Below are 17,013 nucleotides of genomic sequence, written 5' to 3' on the forward strand. Positions count from 1 at the left end.
ACAGTTAAAGAGTTCCAACCTTAAGATTATAATGCACCATGTCTTTCAGGAAGAATACCACACTCTAGTACAAAATCTAAAGATATTTATTGATGACAGTCTAAAAATTTTCCAAAATATAGACCAGTTGAGATCTTTCTACAGAATTTTTATTATGGTCTTATGTGATGGCAGCAATTTTTCTAGCTGAGAGAGGATATTAGGACTTTGAATTCTCTATGTGGGTGAATCATATATCCTTGCAAAGGTAATGTGAGGTGTTTTGAAAATAGATCCATCATACTGTAGTAGTGAGAAATAAATGTATGTCTTGTAATTTAATTTTTATGAATAAAGTGAATTCTAATCAAGAATCATTATGCAACTTGGCAATATGTACTTTCTTTTAATGATGAACCAAAATTAGAAGGTAAGTACTCAATTTCTTTGCAATAACGCAGTGTTCTACAGACAAAGAAAACAGATTTGAGATCAAATGATAATTTTTAGGGAAGTGCAGTTTAGAACTGTCTCTCAGCCACAGAATTTTTCATAAAACTTTATAAGGTATCCCTGTTAGCCTTTGTTATGTGTAATTTTAAAGCTTCTCCTCAGCGTGTTTTTATTCAAAAAGGAAAGGAAAGGTAGGTAAATAGAAGAAGCTGCGATAATCTGTATATGCCCTGGAAGAAAAGAAGGATCATGACTAGCAGTCATTGTAATAGTGGTAACAGCAGCAGCAGGAGCAGCAGCAGCAGCAGTGGAAGGGACAAGAGTCCTCCCTTCTTTCCTTCCTTCATTTATTTCTTCCTTCTTTTCTTCATTCATTCCTTTCTTCCACCCTATATTGCTTTTCTCTTTCTTTCTCTCTCTCTCTTTCTTTCTTTCTTCCTTCCAATTTGATAGTTTAATAGATGGTAGGTTATCAGTACCAGATGCCTTCCTCTGAAGGTGAATGCTTTTACTTCATTTCAGCTGGAAGTTCCCAGAGAAGCAGAATAGAGTAACTCTGGATTCTAACTGAAAGAATTTCAAAATCTAACCTCTGTTGCCTAATAGTTGCATTTTGTTTTGTTTTGTTTTAAGTTGGTCCTTCCAAACATTTGTTATAAGTATTTCCCAGTGATGTAATAAGGGAAGAAATAATACATCCTGATTTATGGGTTTCAGTGAGGATCAAATTTTAAAATATGTTTAAAATAGACCATGCCTGACACATTAAGCACACAAATACAAAGTTAGCTTCTATTATACTCTCCTTTATTGTTGGGGAAACTAAAACTTAAAATTTTTGAATAACATTCTATATAACTAACTAGTTTCAAAGCCAGGATTGACCCCAAGTTTTCTATGATTGTCAAATGTGACTTGTTGCTTTTTTAATTTGTCATTTGTAGGCATTAGAATTATGAGCTATTTTTACTTCATGGACTTCATAATCTAATTTATAATCTCATTTAATTAATTTTGCTCCTCAAAAAGTAAAAACAAACAAACAAACAAACAAAAATACCCTACAACCCAGCAACTGCACTATTAGGTATTTAAACAGAGATACAAAAATACTAATTTGAAAGGATACATGTACCTTTATGTTTATAATGGTGTTATCTACAATAGTTAAATTATACAAAAATAGCTCAAGTGTCCATGGACTGATGAATTTATAAAGAAGAAAGGATATGTATATATAATGGAATATTATCCAGCCATAAAAAGAATGCAATCTTGCCTTTTTCAATGACATGGGGAGTAAAATGCTGAGTGAAATAAGAGTCTGAGAAGGACAAATACTATGTCATATGATTTCATCCATATATGGAATTTAAGAAACAAAACAAATGGCAAAGGGAAAGAGAGAGAGAGAGAGAGAGAGGCAAACCAAAAAATAGTCTCTTAACTATAGATAACAAACTGAGGGTTACCAGAGGAGAGAAAGATGGATGGATGGGTAAACAGGTAATGGTGATTAAGGAGTACACTTGCTGTGATGAGCACCAGACATTGATTGTATAGGAGTGTTGAATTACCATATTATACACTTGAAACTAATGTTACACTATTTGTTAACTAACTGGAATTTAAATAATAACCTTAAAAAAGAGTCATGCTGTCTTTTTATAAACACAGATGATTTATATTTTTCATTATTGGCATAGGATTATTTTTTTGCTCTGAGTTCATGCTGAATTATCAATATTTTCTCCAAGTGAAAGTTTCTCTATAACTTGTGTTCACAACCTTCTGTTTTATTGTTTTTAGTTACTGATAAAAGCAAAGCTAACTTGGTATTCCAACAAGCAACTCTGTTTTACATTAACTCTGTGTTATATATTTACTTACTTCATTGTATTTATGAAAAACAGTGAATAGAGAGGCACACTTTTCTGAGTAAAAAATAATTTTGCTTAATATTAATAAAGAAAATAAGGAATTTAAAAAAAATTACTAAACTCACTATGGAGTGAGAATAATGAATTATACACTAAATAGTTAGCAGCATATACCCAAGTGCAGATGCACACATAGAGTAAATTACAAGAATTATATAATATGATTCTGGTGTGAATGTAAATGATTGGGAACTAGAGCAATAACACATTTCAAATCAAACAAGATGGACTACTTTGGATCTGTTGTTAATTTTCTAACATTTTTATTTACAATTTCTCCAGCTAGACTCTTTTTTTTGTAATTAAATGCTTTAAAGTGTGTGTGTGTGTTTTGTCATTGTTGTTTTGTCTATGGAAATACATATGGAAAATTGATAATATGCCTCAGGTCATACAGTTGGAAACCAAAAAATATTGTACTTGAACCTGGAACATTTGACACATAGCCTGGTACTTTTTGCTAAATGATCTTCTTCACAAGCCAAATTACTGACTTTTGGGAAATCAGGAGTGTAACAGAAATGAATATTACATTTGATGCAGGATATTGGGATATTTGGAGTCCCCAGTAAATATGTAAACAGCTCTTTTGAATTAAAAACCTTTGAAAATGGTTCTGAGGTAACTTGCAAGTTGTTACCTTACCCTGTCTTATCTGTGCATATCATATTATACTAGCATGTTTGAGAATTAGCTATAGTCTGTCTGCAAAAGCACAGGTGATTATGTGTGTCTATGTATGCTGACAAGTAGTACAAGAATGATCATTTGAATGGATTTAAAATCACTCTCAATTTAAAAATGTTAAATTAACTTTATCTAATTTAAAACATCAGAAGACACAAATTTACCAATATCTGTTATTTTCTCCACTTAGAAGCTTGTATTGAACAACATCATTAAAGCTTAGATTCTTTCTGTGTTTCCACTTCATTATTCTTTATAATATCATCGATGTCCTTGTAAAACAAACATCCTCTGCACAGATACTCCAAGGAACGATCATTTGTGGGAGATTGTGAGCCAATGGTAAAAAGGTTTGAAGATGCAGAGAGAAAGAATGGTTGATATATCTTATCTTATCAGTATGTGAGTTCTTGTACCATTTTTCTCATTTTTTTCTTCAAACATAAACTTCTTACATCGTCACTTATATTACTTTTTTTATTATTATTTTAAGGAGGAGTTAAGATGGTGGAAGAATAGGGGGATCCTACCTAAGCTTCCTCATCCCTAGAATACAGCTAATTATCAAATCATTCTGAACACCAAAAAAATCAATCTTAGATCTGAGATAACAAAACTGCAAGTCTTCAAGTAGAAAACTGGCCATTTTCTGAAAGGTATGGGTTGATTTTAGGGAGATATAACAAAGGATGCTGCAGAGTGGAGGGAGCCAGGTTTATGAAGGCTACCACAAAGTATTATAAAAAATAGTGAGTAAAATATGAAATTTTAGAAGTCTGCCGCCAATGAGGTCATGCTTGACTTAAAGGTGCTCAGGTGGAGAAGTAAGGCAGAGACCCAGGGGTGGACAGCATGGTCTGAGGATCCCCCTGGTCACAAGAAGAATGGGTGGTGCCAACATGTTGCACTGTTCCCAGGCAGAGGAGCAGGGCCTCTGGCTGAGGGCAGCTAGGCTGTGTGCTGGCTCTCTGCTCTACCTTGTCATAAATACTGAACCACTGCACAAACAAACAGCAAAAACATGGCAAGACCCTCCTCCCAGCCTGTCAGCCTGGGTTGACACCACAGGAGCCTCTCAAATTTGGAGTTTAGAAACCCAGCCATGCACCTGAGATAAAAATAGCTCAGACACAAAAAGGGTGAAGGCAGGCATATGAGAGGAGCCAGGTACACAAGACAGGTGATTTGATTGCTCTTCTGTGAAGGCTGCCTGAGGATTGGAGGGCACAAACTCTCAGCTTCCTGCCCATCAGGGCTGAAATCTTCTGGAAGCAAAACAACACCACCTAGTGGAGATGAGATGTGTTTACAATAAACCCAGCCCCTTACTCTTAGGGGTACATCTCCACGAGGCAAGTAGGTCTGCAAATCAACAGGCCAGAAGAGAATGGCAAGATATATTCAAGGTACTGAATGGAAAAAATTATGTAGCCAAGAATACTTTATTGATAGCAAGGCTGTCTTTCAGAATAGAAGGAGAGATAGAGTTTCCCAGACAAACAAAAACTGAAGGAGTTCATGACCACTAAATCAACCCTGTAATAAATATTAAGGGGGAATCTTTGAGTGGGGGAAAAAAGACCAAAAGCAAGAAAGAGTAAAGAAAGAACATCAACAGAAACAACAAATCTACAGGTAACACAGTGTCAATAAATTCATATGTATCAATAATCACTGTGAATTTAACTGGGCTAAATACTCCAAATAAAAGACATAGGGTATCAGAATGGATATTTTTTAAAAAGAAAAAAAAAAAAAAAGAAGACCCACATATGTATATATGCCTACAAGGAACTCATTTTAGACCTAAATACACCTGCAGATTGTGAGTGAGGAGATGGAGAACCATCTATCATGTTAATGAACATCAAAAGAAAGCCAGAATAGCCCTACTTCTATCAGGCAAGCTAGATTTTAAACCAAAGACTATAACAAGAGATGAAGAAGGGCATTTATATCATAATTAAGGAGTCTGCCCATCTGACAATAGTTAATATTTATGCCCCTCATTTGAGAGCACCCAAATATGTAAATTGATTAATAATTAACATAAATGAATTCATTGATAAAAATATAATAATAGTAGGGAACTTTAACATCCATTTACAGAAATGGACAGGTCATCTAAGCAGTAAATCAATAAGGAAAATATTGGCTTTGAATGATACTGGATGGACTTAACAGATATATTCAGAGCATTTCATCTGAAAGCAGCAGAATACACATTCTTTTCAAATGCACATGAAACATTCTATAGAATAGGTCACATACTGAGTCACGTATCAGATTTCAGCAAGTACAAGAAGATTGAGACCATGCTGTGAATATTTTCAGATCATAATGTTATGAAACTTGAACCATAAGAAAAGATTTTAAAAAACTACAAATGCATGGAAGTTAAAGAACATCCTACTAAAGAATGAATGGTTTAACAAGGTAGTTAAAGAAGAAATAGAAAGGTAAATGGAAGCAAATTAAAATGAAAACACTACAGTCCAAAACCTTTGGGATACAGCAAAGGCATTCTTAAGAAGGTAGTTTATAGCAATACAAGCCTACATCAAGAGGGAAGAAAAGTCTCAAGTACACAACCCAACCTTACATCTAAAGGAACTAAAAAGGAACAGCAAAGTAAAACCTAAACCTAATAGAAGGGGGATAGTTAAGATTAGAGCAGAAATAAATGATATAGAAGCAAACAAACAAAAAACAAAAAACAATATTGCATGTCAACAAAGCTAAGAGCTGGGTGTTTGAGAAATTAATAAAACTGATAAAGTCCTAACCAGACTTATCAAAATGGAAAGATAAAGGACCTAAATAAATAAAATCATGAATGAAAGGAGAGAGATCACAACCAACAACACAGAAATACAAACAATTTTAAGAAAGTATGTGAGGGGCGCCTGGGTGGCTCAGTGGGTTAAAGCCTCTGCCTTTGGCTCGGGTCATGGTCCCAGGGTCCTAAGATCGAGCCCCGCATCTGGCTCTCTGCTAGGCGGGAAGCCTGCTTCCTCCTCTCTTTCTCTCTCTCTCTCTCTCTCTGCCTGCCTCTCCACATACTTGAGATCTGTCTGTCAAATAAATAAATAAAATCTAAAAAAAAAAAAAAAAAGAATGTGAAAAATTTTATGCCAACAAACAGGGCAATCTGGGAAAAAAGAACAAATTTCTAGAAGCTTACAAACTACCAAAACTGAAACAGAAAAATAGAAATTTGAACAGACCCATAACAAGCAAAGAAATTGAATCAGAAAACAAAAAATATCCTAATAAACAAAAGCCCGGGGCCAGATGGCTTCCCAGGGGAATTCTACCAGGCATTTAATAAAGAATTAATACCTATTCTTCCCAAACTGCCCCCAAAAAATAGAAACAGAAGGAAAACTTCCAAACTCATTCTATGAATCCAACATTACCTTGACTCTAAAACCAGGCAAAGACCACACTAAAAAGGAGGATTATAGGCCAATATCTCTGATAAAAATGAATACAAAAATTTTCAACAAGATTCTAGCAAATTGAATCCAACAATACATTAAAGGAATGATTCACCATGCTCAAGTGGGATTTATTCCTATTTATTCATGATTGTTTCAATATTTGCAAAGCGATCAACATGATATATCACATTAATAAAAGAAAGGATCAGAACCATATGATCCTCTCAATAGATGCAGAAAAAGCCTTTGACAAAATACAGTATCAATTCTTGAAAAAAACCCTCAACAAAGTGGAGGAAAATGAAACATCTTAACATTATAAAGGCCATATAGGGATGACCCACAGCCAATATCATCCTCACTGGGGGAAATCTGAGAGATTTTCCTCTAAGGTCAGGAACAAGACAGGGATATCCACTCTCACCATTGTTATTCAACATAGTTCAGGAAGTCCTAGCCACATCAGACAACATAAAGAAATAAAAGGCATTTAAGTCAGCAAGGAAGGAGTCAAACTTTCACTATTTGCAGACAACATAATAGTCTATAGAAAACTAAAAACATGCTACCAAAAGATTGTTAGAACTAATACATGATTTCAGCAAAGTTGGATGATATAAAATCAACATGCAGAAATCTGTTGTATTTCCATACACCAATAACAAAAACAGAAGAAAGGGAAATCAAGGATTCAATCCCATTTACAATTGTACCAAAACCAATAAGATACCTAGGAATAAACCTAACCAAAGAGAGAAAAGATTTGTACTCTGAAAACTATAGATCACATATGAAATGAATTGAAGTGGACACGAAGAAGTGGAAAGACATTCCATGCTCATGTATTGGAAGAATAAACATTGTTAAAACGGCTATACTACCCAAAGCAATCTACACACTTAATCCAGTACCTATCAAAATGCCACTAGCATTTTTCACAGAGCTACAACAAATAATCCTGTAATTTTTGTGTTTGTATGGAACTGCAAAAGACACTAAAAGACAAGCAATCTTGAAAAATGGAGACATCACAATCCTGGATCTCAGGCTATATTACAAAGCTGTAGTCATCAAGACAGAATGGTACTGGCACAAAAACAGACACACAGATCAAAGGAACAGAAGAGAAAATCCAGAAATGGACCCACAATGGTATAGCCAACTAATCTTCAACAAAGCAGGAAAAAAGACAGTCTCTTCAAAAATGGTGTTGGGAAAACTGAACATCAACATGCAGAAGAATGAAACCGGACCATTTATTTATACAGTATACAAAAATAAAGTCAAAACATATGAAAAACCTAAATACCCATTATCCATTTAGCCCATCTCTTGCACACCTCCCCTTCATCAACCCTCAGTTTATTCTCTATAGTTAAGAGTCTCTTTTGGTTTACTTCCCTCTCTTTCTTATTTTCCCTTTCCCCATGTTCATATGTTTTGTTTCTTAAATTCCACATGTGAGTGAAATCATATGGTATTTGTCTTTCTCTGACTTGTTTTGCTTAGCATAATGCACTCTACTTCTATACATATCATTGCAAATGGCAAGGTATCATTCTTTTTGATGGATGAGTAATAATCCAGTATGTATGTATGTATATGTGTATATCTAGATAGATAGATAGATAGATAGATAGATAGATAGATAGATAGATAGATATAGAAAGAGAGAGTGTTAGTTCATCAGCCAATGGATGTTTGGGCTCTTTCTATATTTGGTTATTGTTGATACTACTACTATAAACATCAGGGTACACATGCCCCTTGGAATCAATATTTTTATATCCTTTGGGTAAATACCTAGTAATGCAATTGTTGGGTCATAGGGCAATTCTATTTTTAATTTTGAGGAACCTCCATACTGCTTTCCAGAGTTGCTATATCAGTTTGCATTCCCACCAATAGACCAATAGTGTAAGTTTCTCCATGTCCTTGCCTGTTATTTCCTGCCTTGTTAATTTTTACCATTTTGAGATGTGTGAGGTGGTATCTCATAGCTGTTGTTTTTTGTTTGTTACATATATATATATATATATATATATATATATATATATATATATATAGTTTAAATTTAATTAATTAACATATAATGATATAGCAATGAATTTTAGAAACAAAAAAAACTTTGAAATGGGCTAAATCAATATATCACTTGAGTAAAATCCAAGGACAATTTCTATATAAGTCTGAAAAGTAATCATTTATACTGTTTTTCATCTCCTTTTTTCTGCTACTGTGTTGCATAGCATAGTATATCAGTGTATGTACTATAGTACTTCAACATGACTCCAAAGACAAATGCTTAAGAGCTTTAATAGCTTAATGACAACATTTTATATAAGTCAAATTCTTTTATATCATTAAAATGTCAGAAAAATTTTAAGACTAAAAGATTAGTTCTTTTGAAAGTAAAAGTCCAAATATGTTCAAGCATGCACACATACACACATACACACACAAAATAAATAAGTTAATTAAGGTCAAAGAAATACTTAACTCTCCCAAGTGTAAAGTATTTACTTAATTTAAATCTTCACTTCAAATTCTTATATTAAACTTTTAAAATTTCCCCAAAGTTGTTATTCTTTTTTTTTTTTAAGATTTTATTTATTTATTTGACAGAGCGATACAGGACCTGAAGTCATGACCTGAGCTGAAGGCAGCTGCTTAACTGACTGAGCCAACCACGCACTCCCCAAATTTATCATTCTATTCAATCTCAGAGTGAAACCTTCCTCATACCTTGAATAAAAGAAAAGTACCTTCATCAACAGTTTTTTTTTTTTCTGAGAACATTTCATTCAAGGTCTCATAAATATATGAAAATAGAATTGCCCTATGACCCAACAATTGCATTAATAGGTATTTACCCAAAGGATATAAAAATATTGATTCCAAGGGGCATGCGTACCCTGATGTTTATAGTAATTGTATCAACAATGTAATTAATGAAGTTCACTACTAAATTTTTCAAAAAAGTTCTAAAGAATTTTAAAATTATTTAAAGGCAGACACTTTCATATTTACTAAATTCATATCCAAGCCATAGAATTGTCATATCAAGCATTTGTGTTTCAAAAGGTCATTGCTTACTAGTGGTTGATACTACGTGACTATACCTGAAAAATCATAAATATAGGTCAAGAAATGGTTTATTACCAGCATATCCACATGCCACTTCTAGATCATTCCTTCTTTCTCCTTCTCAAATGTAAACACTAGCTTGAATTTTTAAATTTATAGATGTTTGTCACTTTGGGAACTCTAAAAAGTGGTACCATATGGTGTCTATTCTTTTGTGTGTAGCTTTTATTCACTCAGCATTTTGCATATGATATTAATCCATGTTCTTACTGGTATATGTTTATTGTTACTGCTATGTAGTATTTCATTGTATGAATAAAAAATTGGATTTATTCATTCAAATGCTGATGGGTATTTGGGTTTCTTCCAACTTGGTATTCTTCCAAATGGTGCAGCTAAGAAAAATTTATACATATATTTTGTTGCTTATGTGCATGTATATTGAGTATAAACCTAGGAGTAAAAATTCAGGGCCATTGGGTAGGTATATGTGCAATGCTGACAGACAATGTCAAAATAGTTTTCTTAGTGGCTATACCAAATTACACTCCCAATAGATGCTCAAGGAAAGTAGTTTGCTAAGACTTTATCCTGAATGGATGTTGAATTTCATTACATGTTTTTTTTTTCTGAATCTAATGTAATAATCAATTATTATTCTTCTTTATTCTGTTAATATGTTGAATTACACTAATAGATTTTCAAGTGTCAAAACAATTCTGCGTTCCTGGAGGGGAGGGAAAAAAGTTGGTTTGCTTATGGCATATTATCTATCTGTCATCTATCATCTGTCTATTGCTGCATACATAGTTAGTATATACATTTTTTAAAGACTTTATGTATTCATTTGACAGAGAGAAAGAGTACAAGCAGGGTGAATGGCAGGAGAGGTAAAGGGAGAAGTAGGAAGAGGGAGAGGAAGAAGCAGGCTCTCCACTGAGCACAGAGCCTGATATGGGGCTGGATTCCAGGACCCTGGGACCATGACCTGAGTCAAAGGCAGATATTTAACTGACTGAGCCACCCAGGTGCCCCTATACTTAGTATATTGATTAAGATTTTTACAACCATGATCAAAAATGAGATTAATGTCCTTTTTATCTTAAAATTTCCTGTCATGTCTATAACAGGTTTTTATAATAAATGTAGGCTAATGTCATGAAACAATACAATAATTGATCACCTTATTCTGATTTCTGGAAGTGTTGGCATTTAAAAAATTTTATTTATTTATTTATTTATTTATTTAGCAATGTTAGTTGAATTTACTATTGAAGCCATCTCAGTGTGAAGGTTATGGAAATGTGTTTGTGACAATTTTTAATTATGAATTTGTTCACTGTTCCAATGATCATTTTCTGGATAAGAACATATGCCCAAGTTTAGCAGCTCTAAATGATAATTTTATATTGTAGGTCAGGAATTTGGGGACAGCTTATCTGGGTTCATTTATGGGATAACTTTATCCCAGCCAAATACTGGCTGAGGATGCAGTTCCTTGAAGATTCAGTAAGGCTAACATCGAACATGTCTCACTTATATTGCTTTGACGTCATACTGGTTTTCTGTAGGGAGCTCATCTGAAGCTTTCAAGTGTTTATGCATGGCCTCTCCAGACAGCAGTCTCAGAATAGCTGAACTCACATGGTGACTGGCTTCACCCAGAACAAGGGTCCCATAATAAACAGGCAGAAGCTGCATAGCCTTGAATTTTGTCTTGATGAGCTATCATTACTGAGGGAGATATGTTAAAATGTCTCAATATGAAATCTTCTGCTATTTCTCTCTGTAGTTTCACAAATTAAAAAAAAATGGTTCTTACATTGGTTCTCACTTCTCATTTTCGGACTCAAAGTCATGAAGGTTAGACAACTTGATATTGTCTCACAGACACTGAAACTCACCTCATGTCTTCCAATTCTTTCCTTCCATTTTAATCCATAGTTTCTATTATTATGTTTTCAAGTTACTGATATTTCCTTCTGCAATATTTAATCTGCAATTCATCTTTGCCAGTGAATCTTCTAGTGCAGACAATATATGCTCATCTCTGGAATATTCACTTAGTTTGGTTTTAAGTCTTCCGTTTCTTTGTTCTATCATGCATTTCTTCAAGTGTGTGAGTGTATTTATAATACTTTAAAGAATGCCTGCTAATCTCATACTTTTATCAATTCTGGATCTCTTTCTGGTTACTGATTTTTCTCCTGGTTGAGGGCCACATTTTCCTGATTTTTTTAATCAGAGTCTTCACATCATGAATTTTACATTTTTGAATAGTATAATTTATTATTTTGCTTTATCAATTTTGGGCTTTGCTCTGGTAAGAAGTTATTTTATTTGCAGAGCACCTTGATTCTTTACTGGCTGGGTTTTTTGTTTGTTTGTTTGTTTGTTTTACTTTTGTTGGGAATGGAACATTTATCTTAGTATTAGTTTAGTCATTTACTAAGGAATAACCCTTGAAGTTTCTCTATTGTAGATTCTTTTTTGTGAGGATTTTCAACATTGGTTGGTAGAACTTGAATGTCTAAGTCCTGCATAAAAATTGTTCAACATACAGGTTTTTGATTATTCTTTTTCAGCTTCATGTCGTTTCATCCTACGTATGCATGGTTTGACATTTACCAACAGACTCAAAAGTTTTCTTTTCAGATTTCTAGATCTTTTTATATATGTTTTTCCTTTCTCTCCTCACTCTATCCTATACACTCCAGCTCCCACAGCCTCCTTGAATCTGATCTCTGTCTCTTTAGTATAGGAAAATTACCATACCTTACTAATATGTCATTGCACATTAGATTTGAATCTCTGATTATGTGGGAATGATTCAATGCAGCCTAGCCATATTTGGGACAAAACAATTGTAAATAAAAACAAAAATATGATAGTAAATTTTATAGTGGTCATTGGTCAGTTATAACATTTTCATGACAAAATAATTTATTGTTAAGATTTTAAAAACCAACTTTAAACCTTTCAATACAAACTTATAAATCAAATCATATTTCTTAAACTGAACAAAGTAAAAAAAAATTGGGGTAGATAACATTAGTGTATTACTATATAAAGATTATTATTTGATAAATTTAAGCAAAAATGTAAATAATACTTTAGACTCAGAAAGACATAAATATTTGATTCAAATGAAAAAGATGATTGTGGTCTTCCATTATTGTGAATATTATTTTTATTGATTTCTCTACTGATAAAGGTTTACTAGGTATTTCTAGTAAACTTCTTGTCTTCTAAACCTTATTAAGCCTGGATAAAAAATTAAAATGGTCACTGTTAATCTTTAATAATCTATTACTTCATTCCAAATGCATTTTCAGAACAAAGGATTAAAAAAAGCTTGATAGTGTCATGTTAGTATGAAGAGAAATGGTATACTCCCATGATTAAGGACACACTATGCCATAGTTTAAAACCAAAGTTTCAGAAGATAGCCTACCTAGGTTTAAATCCTGGTTTCACTAACTACTATCATGAAATTCATGATGTTATTTAATTTTTCTTTGTCTATGTTATTCTCTTATAATTGTATTTATGTGGTGTTGGTTGTGATTTCTCTTCTTTCTGTCATGATTTTATTTATTTGGGTCTTTTTTTTTTTCCTTTTCATAAGTCTGGATATGGTTTATCAATTTTATTCATTTATTAATTCTTTTGAACAACCAACTCTTAGTTTGGTTGATCTGTTCTGTTTGGTTGTTGTTCTTGTCATTTTTTCCCATATCATTTATTTCTACGCTAATCTTAGTTATTTCTCTTCTTCTATTGGCTTTAGGTCTTATTTGCTATTTCTTTTTAGTTCCTTTAGGTGTAAGGTTAGGTTTTGTATTTGAGACCTTCCTTCCTTCTAGAGGTAAGCCTGTATTGCTATATATTTCCCTCTTATGACCACATATACTGCATCCCAAAGGTTCTGGACTGTCATGCTTTCATTTTCATTTGTTTCCATGTACCTTTTATTTATTTCTTAATTTCCTGGTTCACCAATTCATTTTTTAGATAGGATGTTCTTTTTTAATGTATTTTTTAAAATTTTTTTGTTTATTTTTTGTTTTTAATTATTATTTATTTATTTATTTATTTATTTTTTAATGACAGAGAGAGAGCGATCACAAGTAGGCAGAGAGGCAGGTGTTTGGAGTAGGGGAGGAGGTTCCCTGCTGAGGAGAGACCCAGATGCTCGATCCCAGGACCCAGCTCATGACCTGAGCTGAAGGCAGTGGCTTACCCCACTGAGCCACCCAGGCGCGCCTAGATAAGATGTTCTTTAACTTTCATGTATTTATACTTTTTTTTTTTTCCAATTTTTTCCTGTGGTTGACTTCAAAGTTCATAGCATTGTGATCTGAAAATATGCATGGTATGATCTCAATATTTTGTACTCAATATTTTTGTATAATATTATTGTACTGTACTTGTAAAAAATTTTTGTACTTGTCTGATTTGTGACCCAATATAGTCTAAAGAATACTCCATGTGCATTTGAAAAGGATGTGTTCTCTGCTGCTTTAGGATTAAATGTTCTGTATACATCTGTTAAGTCCATCAGGTCCAGTGTGTCTTTGAAATCATTGTTTCTTGTAGATTTGCTGCTTAGATGATTTGTCCATTTCTGTAAGTGGGTGTCAAAGTCCCCTACTACTGTTTTATTGTTATCAATGAGTTTCTTCATGTTTTCTATTAATTTATATATTTGGGTACTCCGAAGTACCCAAGGCATAAATATTTACAATTATTTGATCTTTTGTTTGGATAGACTCTTTATTATGATGTAGTTCCCTTCTTCATCTCTTATAACAGTCTTTGGTTTAAAATCTGTGTGTCTAGTTTGTTAAGAATGGTCTCCTCTGGTTTTCATTTGATCTCCATTAGTATGATAGATGGTTCTCCATCTCCTCACTTTCAGTGCACTGGTACCTTTAGGTTTAATGAATCTCTTGTAAGCAGCATATAGATAGGTCTTTTTTCTTTTCGTCTTTATTTTGTTTTGTTTTTCCATTCTGATATGTTATGCCTTTTGATTGGATCACTTAGTCCATTTACATTTACACAAGAGTGATCAGTTATAGATAAGAATTTAGTGCTATTGTATTACCTTTACAGATTTTGTTTCTGGAGATTTTCTCTGCTTCTTTCTAAACTTTATTGCTTTTGTTGCTTCTTTTCCACTCAAAGAATCCCCTTTAATATTTCTTGTATGGCTTAGTGGTCATGAACTCCTTCAGTTTTTGTTTGAATGACAGTCTTGCTGGGAAGAGTGTTCTTGGCTACAATTTTTTCCCAATCAGCACATTGATTATACAATGCCACTCTCTTCTGGCCTGCCAGGTTTTTGTGGAGAGATTTGTTGCTAACCTTATTTAACTTCCTGTGTAGGTTAGTGATTTTTTTAATTATTTATTTATTTATTTATTTATTTTTATTTTTTATACACATATAATATATTTATATCCCCAGGGGTACAGGTCTGTGAAACGCCAGGTTTACACACTTCACAGCACTCACCATAGCACATACCCTCCCCAATGTCCATAGCCCCACCCCCCCAACCCCCCTCCCCCCATCAACCCTCAGTTTGTTTTGTGAGATTAAGAGTCACTTATGGTTTGTCTCCCTCCCAATCCTATCTTGTTTCATTTACTCTTCTCCTACCCCCTTAACCCCCCATGTTGCATCTCCTCTCCCTCATATCAGGGAGATCATATGATAGTTGTCTTTCTCTGAGTGACTTATTTCGCTCAGCATGATACCCTCTAGTTCCATCCACATCGTCGCAAATGGCAAGATTTCATTTCTTTTGATGGCTGTATAGTATTCCATTGTGTATATATACCACTTCTTCTTTATCCATTCATCTGTTGATGGACATCTAGTTTTTTTCCATAGTTTAGCTATTGTAGACATTGCTGTTATAAACATTTGGGTGCACGTGCCCCTTCGGATCACTACGTTTGTATCTTTAGGGTAAATACCCAGCAGTGCAATTGCTGGGTCATAGGGTAGTTCTATTTTCAACATTTTGAGGAATCTCCATGCTGTTTTCCAGAGTGGTTGCACCAGCTTGCATTCCCACCAACAGTGTAGGAGGGTTCCCCTTTCTCCGCATCCTCGCCAGCATCTGTCATTTCCTGACTTGTTCATTTTAGCCATTCTGACTGGTGTGAGGTGATATCTCATTGTGGTTTTGATTTGTATTTCCCTGATTCTGAGTGATATGGAGCACTTTTTCATGTGTCTGTTGGCCATCTGGATGTCTTCTTTGCAGAAATGTCTGTTCATGTCTTCTGCCCATTTCTTGATTGGATTCTTTGTTCTTTGGGTGTTGAGTTTGCTAAGTTCTTTATAGATTTTGGACACTAGCCCTTTATCTGATATGTCATTTGCAAATATCTTCTCCCATTCTGCCAGTTGTCCTTTGGTTTTGTTAACTGTTTCCTTTGCTGTGCAAAAGCTTTTAATCTTGATGAAATCCCAATAGTTCATTTTTGCCCTTGCTTCCCTTGCCTTTGGCGATGTTCCTAGGAAGATGTTGCTGTGGCTGAGGTCGAAGAGGTTGCTGCCTGTGTTCTCCTCAAGGATTTTGATGGATTCCTTTCTCACATTGAGATCCTTCATCCATTTTGAGTCTATTTTCATATGTGGTGTAAGGAAATGGTCCAATTTCATTTTTCTGCATGTGGCTGTCCAATTTTCCCAACACCATTTATTGAAGAGGCTGTCTTTTTTCCATTGGACATTCTTTCCTGCTTTGTCAAAGATTAGTTAACCATAGAGTTAAGGGTCTATTTCTGGGTTCTCTATTCTGTTCCATTGATCTATGTGTCTGTTTTTGTGCCAATACCATGCTGTCTTGATGATGACAGCTTTGTAATAGAGCTTGAAGTCCGGAATTGTGATGCCACCGACTTTGGCTTTCTTTTTCAATATTCCTTTGGCTATTCGAGGTCTTTTCTGGTTCCATATAAATTTTAGGATTATTTGTTCCATTTCTTTGAAAAAAATGGATGGTACTTTGATAGGAATTGCATTAAATGTGTAGATTGCTTTAGGTAGCATAGACATTTTCACAATATTTATTCCTCCAATCCAGGAGCATGGAACATTTTTCCATTTCTTTGTGTCTTCCTCAATTTCTTTCATGAGTACTTTATAGTTTTCTGTGTATAGATTCTTAGCCTCTTTGGTTAGGTTTATTCCTAGGTATCTTATAGTTTTGGGTGCAATTGTAAATGGGATTGACTCCTTAATTTCTCTTTCTTCTGTCTTGTCGTTGGTGTAGAGAAATGCAATTGATTTCTGTGCATTGATTTTATATATCCTGACACTTTACTGCATTCCTGTATAAGTTCTAGCAGTTTTGAAGTGGAGTCTTTTGGGTTTTCCACATATAACATCATATCATCTGCGTA

Source organism: Enhydra lutris, unplaced genomic scaffold (assembly GCF_002288905.1).
Source record: "Enhydra lutris kenyoni isolate GAN:26980312 unplaced genomic scaffold, ASM228890v2 scaffoldscaffold37, whole genome shotgun sequence".
Classification (NCBI taxonomy): Eukaryota; Metazoa; Chordata; class Mammalia; order Carnivora; family Mustelidae; genus Enhydra; species Enhydra lutris.